Source organism: Pseudophryne corroboree, chromosome 10, assembly GCF_028390025.1.
Source record: "Pseudophryne corroboree isolate aPseCor3 chromosome 10, aPseCor3.hap2, whole genome shotgun sequence".
NCBI classification, from domain to species: Eukaryota; Metazoa; Chordata; class Amphibia; order Anura; family Myobatrachidae; genus Pseudophryne; species Pseudophryne corroboree.
This window is the reverse complement of record NC_086453.1, coordinates 213,351,460-213,366,023: the sequence shown is the minus strand read 5'-3', so window position 1 is coordinate 213,366,023 and position 14,564 is coordinate 213,351,460.

Here is a 14,564-nt window from a genome sequence, read left to right as displayed (position 1 = left end):
GGGACCAGCAATATATTTGCACAGGGCCATACATTTTCAATGGCCTGTTTGTAACAAGATTGCCGTGCAGTTTGCAGACTGAACGGTGATTTGTACATACTTTTTTTTCAAGACTTTAGCCACAATCTCCAAACTAAGAAAACTATTTAACATTCTACATATATTCTGTTTAACATTCTACATACATTCGAAACTCAATCATTTAAAATGTATTTACTCACAGACGCTACTAATAAAAATAAATCCCTATAAAATAATTTTGTATTCATTCAACATTAGTAATGTAAAGCTCCAAAAGTCACACTGTTACATAATAATAATATTAATAATAATAATATTATTCATCGTCATCATAATCATCATAATAATAAAAAATAATAATAAATAAATAAATAATGAAAGTAAATTAAAAAAATCTAGATTTTTGAAAAGTATCTTGTTCTCCATTTGTGGCTGAATTACTTTCCCCTGTTGAAAACATTCCCCTGTTGTAGTAATAGTAAGCACTTAGCTGAAATAATACTGCACAACTGTTTCTATGACACTTGTATCACAGTCTTTCACTACGTTGACGTAGGTTGCAGCTTGTGCACAGTCACATACAGACTTTCAAAGAATGTTCCACACTTTGGTTGCTATGTGTGCAGAACTTACAAGTTATAGGTGGTGGATTTAGTCGGGTTTTATGAACTAAATGCACAATTGGGAATTCACGCACAAAGCTCTGCTTTTAAATCTACAGTTTACCTGCCAGCGCTTGCAAAGCATGCGGGACGCATAAAGGCCTGTGTAACATGAAATGAATGGAGCCCCGGAGGCCTGTTATCCCACAGTTTTAAAAGAAAGAAAAACAATTTCTTGCTGTAAGGGCTGTTAACAAAAGAAAAATGCTCCACTCTGTTGGACCTTCTGCTCCTGAGGAGCTCAGGCAGGTTTCACTTCTACTAAATAAGAGAAGACGCAGAGTTTGCTAAAAAAAGGACACAAAGACTCAAATGGAGAACAACAAGGCACATATCCAGAGGGAGCATTGATGCTAATCAAACTACTGAAGTTCAAGACTTATGTGAAATATTTATATTATAATACATGGCCATAACTAAAGTTTCTCCATTCAGAGCATAAAAAGTTACCAACAATCAAAATTAAATTTCAGTTTTATTTTTCCTCTTTGTAAAGACTGAACTGACCTGAAATCTTAATTACAAAATTATACAAGTGCGCCCTTGCACTTAAGAGAGCAGAAAATTTGAATAGCTTTCCCATTGACAATATTATCGAACAGTGTGAGTGACCATTTGTTATGTCTTTTAGGCTGCCTGGTGTGTGTATATATATATATATATATATATATATATATATATGTGTGTGTGTGTGTGTGTGTATATATATATATATATATTAGTGATGTGCACCGGAAATTTTTCCGGGTTTTGTGTTTTGGTTTTGGATTTGGTTCCGCGGCCGTGTTTTGGATTCAGACGTGTTTTGGCAAAACCTCCCTGAAATTTTTTTGGCGGATTCGGGTGTGTTTTGGATTCGGGTGGTTTTTTTTACAAAAAACCCTCAAAAACAGCTTAAATCATAGAATTTGGGGGTCATTTTGATCCCATAGTATTATTAACCCCAATAACCATAATTTCCACTCATTTCCAGTCTATTCTGAACACCTCACAATATTATTTTTAGTCCTAAAATTTGCACCGAGGTCGCTGGATGGCTAAGCTAAGCGACACAAGTGGCCGACACAAACACCTGGCCCATCTAGGAGTGGCACTGCAGTGTCAGACAGGATGGCACTTCAAAAAATAGTCCCCAAACAGCACATGATGCAAAGAAAAAAAGAGGTGCACCAAGGTCGCTGGATGGCTAAGCTAAGCGACCCAAGTGGCCGACACAAACACCTGGCCCATCTAGGAGTGGCACTGCAGTGTCAGACAGGATGGCACTTAAAAAAATAGTCCCCAAACAGCACATGATGCAGAGATAAATATATATATATATATATATATATACTGGTGGTCAGCAAAATTCTGCACTGTCCTCCTACTATAATACTGCGCACAACTACAATGCAGCACAGATATGGGTAGTATACTTGACGACACAGAGGTAGAGCAATGGACTACTGTACCGTACTGCTATATATATACTGGTGATCAGCAAAATTCTGCACTGTCCTCCTACTATAATACTGCGCACAACTACAATGCAGCACAGATATGGATAGTTTACTTGACGACACAGAGGTAGAACAATGGACTACTGTACCGTACTGCTATATATATACTGGTGATCAGCAAAATTCTGCACTGTCCTCCTACTATATACTGCGCACAACTAAAATGCAGCACAGGTATGGATGGATAGTATACTTGACGACACAGAGGTAGAGCAATGGACTACTGTACCGTACTGCTATATATATACTGGTGGTCAGCAAAATTCTGCACTGTCCTCCTACTATATACTGCGCACAACTAAAATGCTGCACAGGTATGGATGGATAGTATACTTGACGACACAGAGGTAGAGCAATGGACTACTGTACCATACTGCTATATATATACTGGTGGTCAGCAAAATTCTGCACTGTCCTCCTACTATATACTGCGCACAACTAAAATGCAGCACAGGTATGGATGGATAGTATACTTGACGACACAGAGGTAGAGCAATGGACTACTGTACCGTACTGCTATATATATACTGGTGGTCAGCAAAATTCTGCACTGTCCTCCTACTATATACTGCGCACAACTAAAATGCAACACAGGTATGGATGGATAGTTTACTTGACGACACAGAGGTAGAGCAATGGACTACTGTACCGTACTGCTATATATATACTGGTGGTCAGCAAAATTCTGCACTGTCCTCCTACTATATACTACAATGCAGTACAGATATGGAGCGTTTTTCAGGCAGAGAACGTAGATATTTGCAGCACACTGAGCACAGATATTTGCAGCACACTGAACACAGAAACTGAGAGAACGCACCCACGTCCTCTCGCTATCATCTCCAATGCACGAGTGAAAATGGTGGCGATGTGCGGTTCTTTATATAGAATACGAATCTCGTGAGAATACGACAGCGGGATGATGACGTTTGGGCGCGCTCGGGTTAACCGAGCAAGGCAGGAAGATCCGAGGCTGCCTCGGAACCGTGTAAAATAGGTGAAGTTCGGGGGGGGGGGGGGGGGGGGGGGTTCGTATCTTGACGAACTGAACCCGCTCATCTCTAATATATATATATATATATATATATATTTATTTATATATACTCACACACACACACATATATATATATATATTTATATATACACTGCTCAAAAAATAAAGGGAACACTAAAATAACACATCCTAGATCTGAATGAATTAAATATTCTAATTAAATACTTTGTTCTTTACATAGTTGAATGTGCTGACAACAAAATCACACAAAAAAATAAGAATTTACTCACCGGTAATTCTATTTCTCGTAGTCCGTAGTGGATGCTGGGTACTCCGTAAGGACCATGGGGAATAGACGGGCTCCGCAGGAGACTGGGCACTCTAAAAGAAAGATTAGGTACTATCTGGTGTGCACTGGCTCCTCCCTCTATGCCCCTCCTCCAGACCTCAGTTAGGGAAACTGTGCCCGGAAGAGCTGACACTACAAGGAAAGGATTTGGAAACCAGGGTAAGACTCATACCAGCCACACCAATCACACCGTACAACTTGTGATAACTATACCCAGTTAACAGTATGAACAACAAATGAGCCTCATGAACAGATGGCTCATAACAAAACCCTTTAGTTAAGCAATAACTATATACACGTATTGCAGAGAGTCCGCACTTGGGACGGGCTCCCATCATCCACTACGAACTACGAGAAATAGAATTACCGGTGAGTAAATTCTTATTTTTTCTGACGTCCTAGTGGATGCTGGGTACTCCGTAAGGACCATGGGGATTATACCAAAGCTCCCAAACGGGCGGGAGAGTGCGGATGACTCTGCAGCACCGAATGAGCAAACTCAAGGTCCTCCTCAGCCAGGGTATCAAACTTGTAGAATTTTGCAAACGTGTTTGATCCCGACCAGGTAGCAGCTCTGCAAAGTTGTAAAGCCGAGACCCCTCGGGCAGCCGCCCAAGAAGAGCCCACCTTCCTCGTGGAATGGGCTTTGACTGATTTAGGATGCGGCAGTCCAGCCGCAGAATGTGCAAGTTGAATCGTGCAACAGATCCAGCGAGCAATAGTCTGCTTAGAAGCAGGAGCACCCAGCTTGTTGGGTGCATGCAGGATAAATAGCGAGTCAGTTTTTCTGACTCTAGCCGTCCTGGAAACATAGATTTTCAGGACCCGGACTTCGTCCAGCAACTTGGAAGCCTCCAAGTCCCAGTAGCCGCAGGCACCACAATAGGTTGGTTCAAATGAAACGCTGATACCACCTTAGGGAGAAATTGGGGACGAGTCCTCAATTCTGCCCTGTCCATATGGAAGATCAGATAGGGGCTTTTACATGACAAAGCCGCCAATTCTGACACACGCCTAGCCGAAGCCAAGGCCAAAAGCATGACCACTTTCCACGTGAGATATTTCAACTCCACGGTCTGAAGTGGCTCAAACCAATGTGATTTTAGGAAATCCAACACAACGTTGAGATCCCAAGGTGCCACTGGGGGCACAAAAGGGGGCTGAATATGCAGCACTCCCTTAACAAACGTCTGAACTTCAGGCAGTGAAGCCAGTTCTTTTTGAAAGAAAATAGACAGGGACGAAATCTGGACTTTAATGGATCCCAATTTTAGGCCCATAGTCACTCCTGACTGTAGGAAGTGCAGAAATCGACCCAGCTGAAATTCTTCTGTTGGGGCCTTCATAGCCTCACACCAAGCAACATATTTTCGCCATATGCGGTGATAATGTTTTGCTGTCACATCCTTCCTAGCTTTTATCAGCGTAGGAATGACTTCAACCGGAATGCCCTTTTCCATCAGGATCCGGCGTTCAACCGCCATGCCGTCAAACGCAGCCGCGGTAAGTCTTGGAACAGACAGGGCCCCTGCTGTAGCAGGTCCTGTCTGAGAGGCAGAGGCCAAGGGTCCTCTGAGATCATTTCTTGTAGTTCCGGGTACCAAGTCCTTCTTGGCCAATCCGGAACGATGAGTATAGTTCTTACTCCTCTCTTACTTTTTATCCTCAGTACCTTTGGTATGAGAGGAAGAGGAGGGAACACATAAACCGACTGGTACACCCACGGTGTCACTAGAGCGTCCACAGCTATCGCCTGAGGGTCCCTTGACCTGGCGCAATATCTTTTTAGCTTTTTGTTGAGGCGGGACGCCATCATGTCCACCTGTGGCCTTTCCCAACGATTTACAATCAGCTGGAAGACTTCTGGATGAAGTCCCCACTCTCCCGGGTGGAAGTCGTGCCTGCTGAGGAAGTCTGCTTCCCAGTTGTCCACTCCCGGAATGAACACTGCTGACAGTGCTATCACGTGATTTTCCGCCCATCGGAGAATCCTTGTGGCTTCTGCCATCGCCATCCTGCTTCTTGTGCCGCCCTGTCGGTTTACATGGGCGACCGCCGTGATGTTGTCTGACTGAATCAGCACCGGCTGGTTTTGAAGCAGGGGTCTTGCCTGACTTAGGGCATTGTAAATGGCCCTTAGTTCCAGAATATTTATGTGTAGGGAAGCTTCCTGACTCGACCATTGTCCTTGGAAGTTTCTTCCCTGAGTGACTGCCCCCCAACCTCGGAGGCTTGCATCCGTGGTCACCAGGATCCAGTCCTGTATGCCGAATCTGCGGCCCTCGAGAAGATGAGCACTCTGCAGCCACCACAGCAGAGACAACCTGGCCCTCGGGGACAGGGTGATCAGCCGATGCATCTGAAGATGCGATCCGGACCACTTGTCTAACAGATCCCACTGAATGATCCTTGCATGGAACCTGCCGAATGGAATTTCCTCGTAAGAAGCTACCATCTTTCCCAGGACACGCGTGCAGTGATGCACCGACACCTGTTTTGGTTTTAGGAGGTCTCTGACCAGAGATGACAACTCCTTGGCCTTCTCCTCCGGGAGAAACACCTTCTTCTGTTCTGTGTCCAGAATCATACCCAGGAACAGCAGACGCGTCGTAGGAACCAGCTGCGACTTTGGGATATTCAGAATCCAGCCGTGCTGTTGTAGCCTTTATAAGGAGATCGCCTTTATAAGGAGATCGTCCAAGTACGGGATAATTATTACTCCCTTCTTTCGAAGGAGTATCATCATTTCGGCCATTACTTTGGTAAATACCCTCGGTGCCGTGGACAGACCAAACGGCAATGTCTGGAATATTGGTAATGGCAGTCCTGTACCACAAAACGGAGGTACACCTGGTGAGGTGGGTAAATGGGGACATGTAGGTAAGCATCCTTGATGTCCAGTGATACCATGTAATCCCCCTCTTCCAGGCTTGCAATAACCGCCCTGAGCGATTCCATTTTGAACTTGAACTTCCTTATATAAGTGTTCAAGGATTTCAAATTTAGAATGGGTCTCACCGAACCGTCTGGTTTCGGTACCACAAACATTGTGGAATAGTAACCCTGTCCCTGTTGAAGGAGGGGAACTTTTATTATCACCTGCTGGAGGTACAGCTTGTGAATTGCCGCCAGTACTACCTCCCTGTCCTGGGGAGTAGCTGGCAAGGCTGATTTGAGGTAAAGGCGAGGGGGAGACGTCTCGAATTCCAGCTTGTATCCCTGAGATACCACTTGTAGAACCCAGAGATCCACCTGTGAGCGAACCTACTGGTCGCTGAAGTTCCGGAGACGGGCCCCCACCGCACCAGGCTCCACCAGTGGAGCCCCAGCGTCATGCGGTGGACTTAGTGGAAGCAGGGGAGGATTTTTGTTCTTGGGAACTGGCTGTATGGTGCAGCTTTTTTCCTCTACCCCTGCCTCTGGGCAGAAAGGACGCGCCTTTAACCCGCTTGCCTTTCTGGGGCCGAAAGGACTGTACCTGATAATACGGTGCTTTCTTAGGCTGTGAGGGAACCTGAGGTAAAAATGTCGACTTCCCAGCTGTTGCTGTGGAAACGAGGTCTGAGAGACCATCCCCAAACAATTCCTCACCCTTGTAAGGCAAAACCTCCATGTGCCTTTTAGAATCCGCATCACCTGTCCACTGCCGAGTCCATAATACTCTCCTGGCAGAAATGGACATTGCATTAATTCTAGATGCCAGCCGGCAAATATCCCTCTGTGCATCTCTCATATATAAGACGACGTCTTTAATATGCTCTATGGTTAGCAAAATCGTATCCCTGTCGAGGGTATCAATATTTTCTGACAGGGTATCGGACCAAGCTGCTGCAGCACTACACATTCAAGCTGAAGCAATAGCAGGTCTCAGTATAGTACCTGAGTGTGTATATACAGACTTCAGGATAGCCTCCTGCTTTCTATCCGCAGGCTCCTTTAAGGCGGCCGTATCCTGAGACGGCAGTGCCACCTTTTTTGACAAGCGTGTGAGCGCCTTATCCACCCTCGGGGATGTCTCCCAACGTAACCTGTCCTCTGGCGGGAAAGGGTACGCCATCAGTAACTTTTTAGAAATCACTAGTTTCTTATCGGGGGAAGCCCACGCTTCTTCACACACTTCATTCAACTCATCTGATGGGGGAAAAACCACTGGTTGCTTTTTCTCCCCAAACATAATACCCTTTTTTGTGGTACCTGGGTTAATGTCAGAAATGTGCAACACATTTTTCATTGCCGTAATCATGCAACGGATGGCCCTAGTGGAATGTACATTAGTCTCGTCCTCGTCGACACTGGAGTCAGACTCTGTGTCGACATCTGTGTCTGCCATCTGAGGTAGCGGGCGTTTTTGAGCCCCTGATGGCCTTTGAGATGCCTGGGCAGGCACTGGCTGAGAAGCCGGCTGTCCCACAGCTGTTATGTCATCGAACCTTTTATGCAAGGTGTTGACACTGTCGTGTAAAACCTTCCACATATCCATCCACTCTGGTGTCGAACCCGCAGGGGGTGACATCACACTTATCGGCACCTGCTCCGCCTCCACATAAGCCTCCTCATCAAACATGTCGACACAGCCGTACCGACACACCGCACACACACAGGGAATGCTCTGACTGAGGACAGGACCCCACAAAGTCCTTTGGGGAGACAGAGAGAGAGTATGCCAGCACACACCACAGCGCTATATAATCAGGGATTTACACTAACACAAAGTGATTTTTCCCTATAGCTGCTTTACATATACAGTTTGCGCCTAAATTTAGTGCCCCCCCTCTCTTTTTTACCCTTTGAGCCTGGAAACTGCAGGGGAGAGCCTGGGGAGCTGTCTTCCAGCGGAGCTGTGAAGAGGAAATGGCGCCAGTGTGCTGAGGGAGATAGCCCCGCCCCCTTCTCGGCGGACTTCTCCCGCTCTTATATTTATATTATGGCGGAGATTTTTGCACATATATAGTTTTTTAGACTATATTATGTGCTGTTTGCCAATGTAAGGTACTCTAAGTGCAGCCCAGGGCGCCCCCCCCCCCCCCCCCAGCGCCCTGCACCCATCAGTGACCGGAGTATGTGGTGTGCATAGGGAGCAATGGCGCACAGCTGCAGTGCTGTGCGCTACCTTAATGAAGACCTGAGTCTTCAGCCGCCGATTTTCAGGATGTTCTTCTTGCTTCTGGCTCTGCAAGGGGGACGGCGGCGCGGGTCCGGGACCGGACGATCGAGGACGGGTCCTGTGTTCGATCCCTCTGGAGCTAATGGTGTCCAGTAGCCTTAGAAGCCCAAGCTAGCTGCAAGCAGGTAGGTTCGCTTCTCTCCCCTTAGTCCCTCGTAGCAGTGAGTCTGTTGCCAGCAGATCTCACTGAAAATAAAAAACCTAACAAATACTTTCTTCACTAGAAGCTCAGGAGAGCCCCTAGTGTGCAACCAGCTCGGGCCGGGCACAGATTCTAACTGAGGTCTGGAGGAGGGGCATAGAGGGAGGAGCCAGTGCACACCAGATAGTACCTAATCTTTCTTTTAGAGTGCCCAGTCTCCTGCGGAGCCCATCTATTCCCCATGGTCCTTACGGAGTACCCAGCATCCACTAGGACGTCAGAGAAACTATCAATGGAAATCAAATTTCTTAACCCATGGAGGTCTGGATTTGGAGTCACACACAAAATTAAAGTGGAAAAACACACTACAGGCTGATCCAACTTTGATGTAATGTCCTTGAAAAAAAGTCAAAATGAGGCTAAGTAGTGTGTGTGGCCTCCACGTGCCTGTATGACCTCCCTACAACCCACACAAGTGGCTCAGGTAGTGCAGCTCATCCAGGATGGCACATCAATGCGAGCTGTGGCAAGAAGGTTTGTTGTGTCTGTTAGTGTAGTGTCCAGAGCATGGAGGCGCTACCAGGAGACAGGCCAGTACATCAGGAGACGTGGAGGAGGCCGTAGGAGGGCAACAACCCAGCGGCAGGACCGCTACCTCCGCCTTTGGGCAAGGAGGAACAGGAGGAGCACTGCCAGAGCCCTGCAAAATGACCTCCAGCAAGCCACAAATGTGCATGTGTCTACTCAAACGATCAGAAACAGACTCCATGAGGGTGGTATGAGGGCCCAACGCCCACAGGTGGGGGTTGTGCTTACAGCCCAACACCGTGCAGGACGTTTGGCATTTGCCAGAGAACACCAAGATTGGCAAATTCGCCACTGGCGCCCTGTGCTCTTCACAGATGAAAGCAGGTTCTCACTGAGCACATGTGACGGACGTGACAGTCTGGAGACGCCAAGGAGAACGTTCTGCTGCCTGCAACATCCTCCAGCATGACCGGTTTTGCAGTGGGTCAGTAATGGTGTGGGTGGCATTTCTTTGGGGGGCCGCACAACCTTCCATGTGCTCGCCAGAGGTAGCCTGACTGCCATTAAGTACTGAGATGAGATCCTCAGACCCCTTGTGAGACCATATGCTGGTGCGGTTGGCCCTGGGTTCCTCCTAATGCAAGACAATGCTAGACCTCATGTGGCTGGAGTGTGTCAGCAGTTCCTGCAAGACGAAGGCATTGATGCTATGGACTGGCCCGCCCGTTCCCCAGACCTGAATCCAATTGAGCACATCTGGGACATCATGTCTCGCTCCATCCACCAATGCCACGTTGCACCACAGACTGTCCAGGAGTTGACGGATGCTTTAGTCCAGGTCTGGGAGGAGATCCCTCAGGAGACCATACGCCACCTCATCAGGAGCATGCCCAGGTGTTGTAGGGAGGTCATACAGGCACGAGGAGGCCACAGACACTACTGAGCCTCATTTTTACTTGTTTTAAGGACATTACATCAAAGTTGGATCAGCCTGTAGTGTGTTTTTCCACTTTCATTTTGAGGGTGACTCCAAATCCAGACCTCCATGGGTTAATAAATTTGATTTCCATTGATAATTTGTGTGTGATTTTGTTGTCAGCACATTCAACTATGTAAAGAACAAAGTATTTAATAAGAATATTTCATTCATTCAGATCTAGGATGTGTTATTTTAGTGTTCCCTTTATTTTTTTGAGCAGTGTATATACACGGTGTGTGTATATATATATATATATATATATACAGTATATATATATATATATATATATATAATAGAACAGAGTTACTTCAATATAAAGGGGGATATTCAATTTGGTCCGAAGAGACATCGGGAGTAAAAACCCCCGATGTTTCTTCGGGTGCTGCGGTCGGGCTATTTAATTTGCTCGGCCGGTAACAAGTCCTCTTACACCCGAAAACACACAGGTTCAGTTAAACCTGTGTGTTTTCGGGTGAAACAGCCCCGTTTTCGGTTGAAAACGGGGCTGTTATCGGGCATTTTGCTTCGCCTGCCGGAGGCTGGTGAAGCAAAACCCCCGATAAGCCGCGGCACGCGCCGGCTTATCGGGGCTAATTAAATAGCCCCCACCGGCCGATACTTATCACCCGGCACCCCGGGCCAAACTGAATATCCCCCAAAGTGAGATCAAAAAAGGAAGACTCTAGATTGTTTGGTCTATTTGTTATCCAATATAACACATCAGGGAGGCAACTAAAATAGAGAATTCAGAAAAATGTGTAAATTTTGAGACATGATCCAGTTTTGTCTGAACCTTTACCTGCTCATCCAAATATCATGTATAAAAAAAGCAAGAAGTATAAAATCCTTGGTCTTGAAAAGTTATTTGGAGCAGATAGCCACCAATGATAGGCCTTTTAACTTTAGATCAGATCTTAAAGGTTTCTATTCCTGCAATAGTTGTGAGATCTCTCCATATGCTGCAAAAGGTTCTACGATATGTGAAGAGAAAATGACTTTAAAGATAGGCAATATAAAAATATTCATCAATTGCAATTCCTCTTTTGTGCTGTACGTGATAATGTGCCCATACAGACTTTGTATACGTCGGTAAGGCGATTTTTAAAGGTCTGTATTTTGGAACATATGCGCAGTATAAAAGACAGAGTCACTAATCACAGCCTACCTAGACATTTTAAACAGCATCATAAATCTAACCCTGAAGTCCTAAAATTCAAAGGGATTGAACTTGTACCTGTAAATAAAAGAGGAGGTGATAGGGAAATACTGTACAACTGCTCAAAAGAGAAACCTTTTGGATTATAACTATGGGTAAGGGGTTAAACGGAGGTTATGAGATTACCCCATTTATTGAAAATACCTGATGGAGGTTAATGTGATTTTTTTTTTTTTTTATGCAGTAGTATCTGGGACATTCATAGCGTTATGTGATAAAAATGTTTTATTAGTAAACCTTTTTATGTGTTTTTAAGTCATTTTATAGTAAAAAAAAAACAACTAGATGGATTATGCATGAAGTCTATTTATGTATTGTGCAATTTTGATAATATATACTAGAAATCATAGATGGATGTGCTCTATATTAATTAATGCCTGCTCTGTAGTTTGGAAACAATAGTGGTATATAATTCCATCATTATTATAGATAATGGTTTGCTGCTTATTATAACATGCTGGCATATCTAATTAATAGTAATATTATACAATGTCCAATTGCATTTGAAAGGAATACCATTGATGCACCTAGTATTACTAGTGAGGAAAGTGTGCAGGCATCCATCTGTGTTGAAAGTACAGCGGTGACTGTGCTTATATACTGTATGTAAATTAAATACAACAGTGAGCATTTGATTGGCTAATGGCCGTGTTAAGAGAACCCTTGAGCATCATATAGACCAGTCATCTTCATTTCTAAGCAATCTGACTGCTTAAGGGGAGTACTCTCGGAGCGATTTTTGCTTAATTTCTAAGCAATCTGACCAGATTGCTTAGAAAAGAAGCATACATCGCTCCGTGTGTATACCCCATAGTGATAGCGATGTGCGGCCCCGCGCGTCACTATCGATGACACTAGATTGGCCCAACCTAGTCAGGTTGCTGACTTCACCGCTGTTGAAGTTGAGTGGGTGTGGTTTATGTTGTGTGGGTGTGGTCAGTGACATATGGGAGTGTACACTTCCTACACTCTAAGGCTCAATGTTTCCCAAAATACGTAAAGGTAGAAAAACAACCATCACTTTGTGAGGAAATGAAAAATATAATTTAAATTCTTATTTATGGCAACCATGTGACCAGCTGGGCAGTTAATCATCATCATGCTGTCATGGTGATGGGCCTATTTTTATCTGGGGCCTGGAGCTGTAGCTCCATCTGCCCCAGTGTTAATCTGGCCCTGCCTCTTCCCATTCCCTCAAGTGAAAGTGTGGAGGCAGGGTCTTATAAGTTCCGGACCCACCCACATAACCTTCAATGCCTTCCTATCTAATTACATACTCCCTGTACAGTTAACACATAACCTCACATATTTTGTCTTTCTTCCCTTTCACATCCTCCTGACCCTTGGCCAACAGTGCTGGGTGACCATATCACACAACCCATTAAGAACATTTGCAATCAGCACTGACCTTTATGCAATAGCACAGACAGTAATGGTTAGCACTGTTGCCTCATAGGGCTGCGGTCATGGGTTTGATTCCCACCAGGGCATTAACTGTGTGGAGTTTGGATATTCTCCCCGTGTTTGCATGGGTTTCCTCTGGGTACTCCGGTTTCCTCCCACAATCCAAAAATATACTGGTAAGCTAATTGGCTCCCCCCAAAAAAATAACCCTAGAGTGAATGGATGTGCGTGTACATGTGGTAGGGAATATATATTGTAAGCTCCACTGGGGCAGGGACTGACGTGAATGGACAAATATTCTCTGTAAAGTGCTGCAGAATATGTTTGTGCTATATAAATAACTGGTAAGGGATGTAGTTGAGATCCCGGCACTCGGAATCCCGACAGACAGAATTCCGAACGTAAGTATACTTGGGATGTTAATGTTAGACTGAGGGAAGAGAAGGGCTAGGGTTAGGCTGCGGTTGGAGGGTTAGGTTAAGGCTGCAGGGAAAGAGGGTTAGGGTTAGGTAGCGTGGAGGGAGGGGTAGGATTAGGAATACTTACCTCCACTGCCCCTGTCGGGATTTCAACAGTCTAACCGCCAGCACCCTGTACCCACCCATTGGTAATAATAGGTAGCACCTATCCTTGTGTATCAATGCCTATCTCCCTATAGAGTGTAAGGCTGGGCCGGATGCCGCAGAACAGGATCCGGCCAGTGACACACAGGATTTCAATGTAACACAGTGCGGCACAGCAGCACTGTGTGAACACATACAATTAAAATGTATGTATTCACATAGAAATCCTGGTGACTTACCGTCTGGCCCAACCTCAGCATGCTGCAGTCGGACCCCGCGGCGGCGGGACTGCCGCACATATGTGGGGGCCCATGTGCACTATCCTTCCGGCCAAGCGGGTCCCGGCCGCTATGTGTGGTCGTAGCCTAAGCCTGCGGGCAGGGCCTTCCTACGGGTGGTCTTTAGGTTGCCGGTGGCTCCCATCGACCACCATACCGGCGCCAGAATCCCGACCGCCGACATTCCGACAACTTTTCTCCCTCTCGGGGGTCCACGACCCGCAATTCCAGAATATTTATCGGGAGGAGAGATTCCTCTTTGGTTCACCGACCCTGGAGAGAGTGTTGCTCCAGCACCGCAGCCCAACCCCTTAGACTGGCGTCCGTAGTCAGTAAGACCCAGTTGGGGATCCAGAAGGGATGGACCCTGCTCAACTGCTGGTCCTGTAGACACCATCTCAGTGACAGACGAACCTCCGGAGTCAAGGAGATCATGTGAGACCTGATCCGATGAGGCAGGCCATCCCACTTGGAAAGAATTAACCTCTGTAGAGGGCGGGAATGAAATTGAGCATACTGTACGATAAGGAAAGCCGCCACCATGAGGCCTAGTACTTGCCTTTTCAAGTGTTTCGACACTCTTGGGCGAGAGAGGTAGTACCTGATCCTGTCCTTAAGTTTTAGGACTTTCTCTGGAGACAGAAACAGTCTTTGGCTGTGTGTGTCCAGCAGTGCCCCCAGGTGCACCATGCTCCAAGCAGGGACCAGCGAGGACTTCTTCCAGTTGACGAGCCACCCATGGGCTTGTAGGAAGTGTACCGTCAG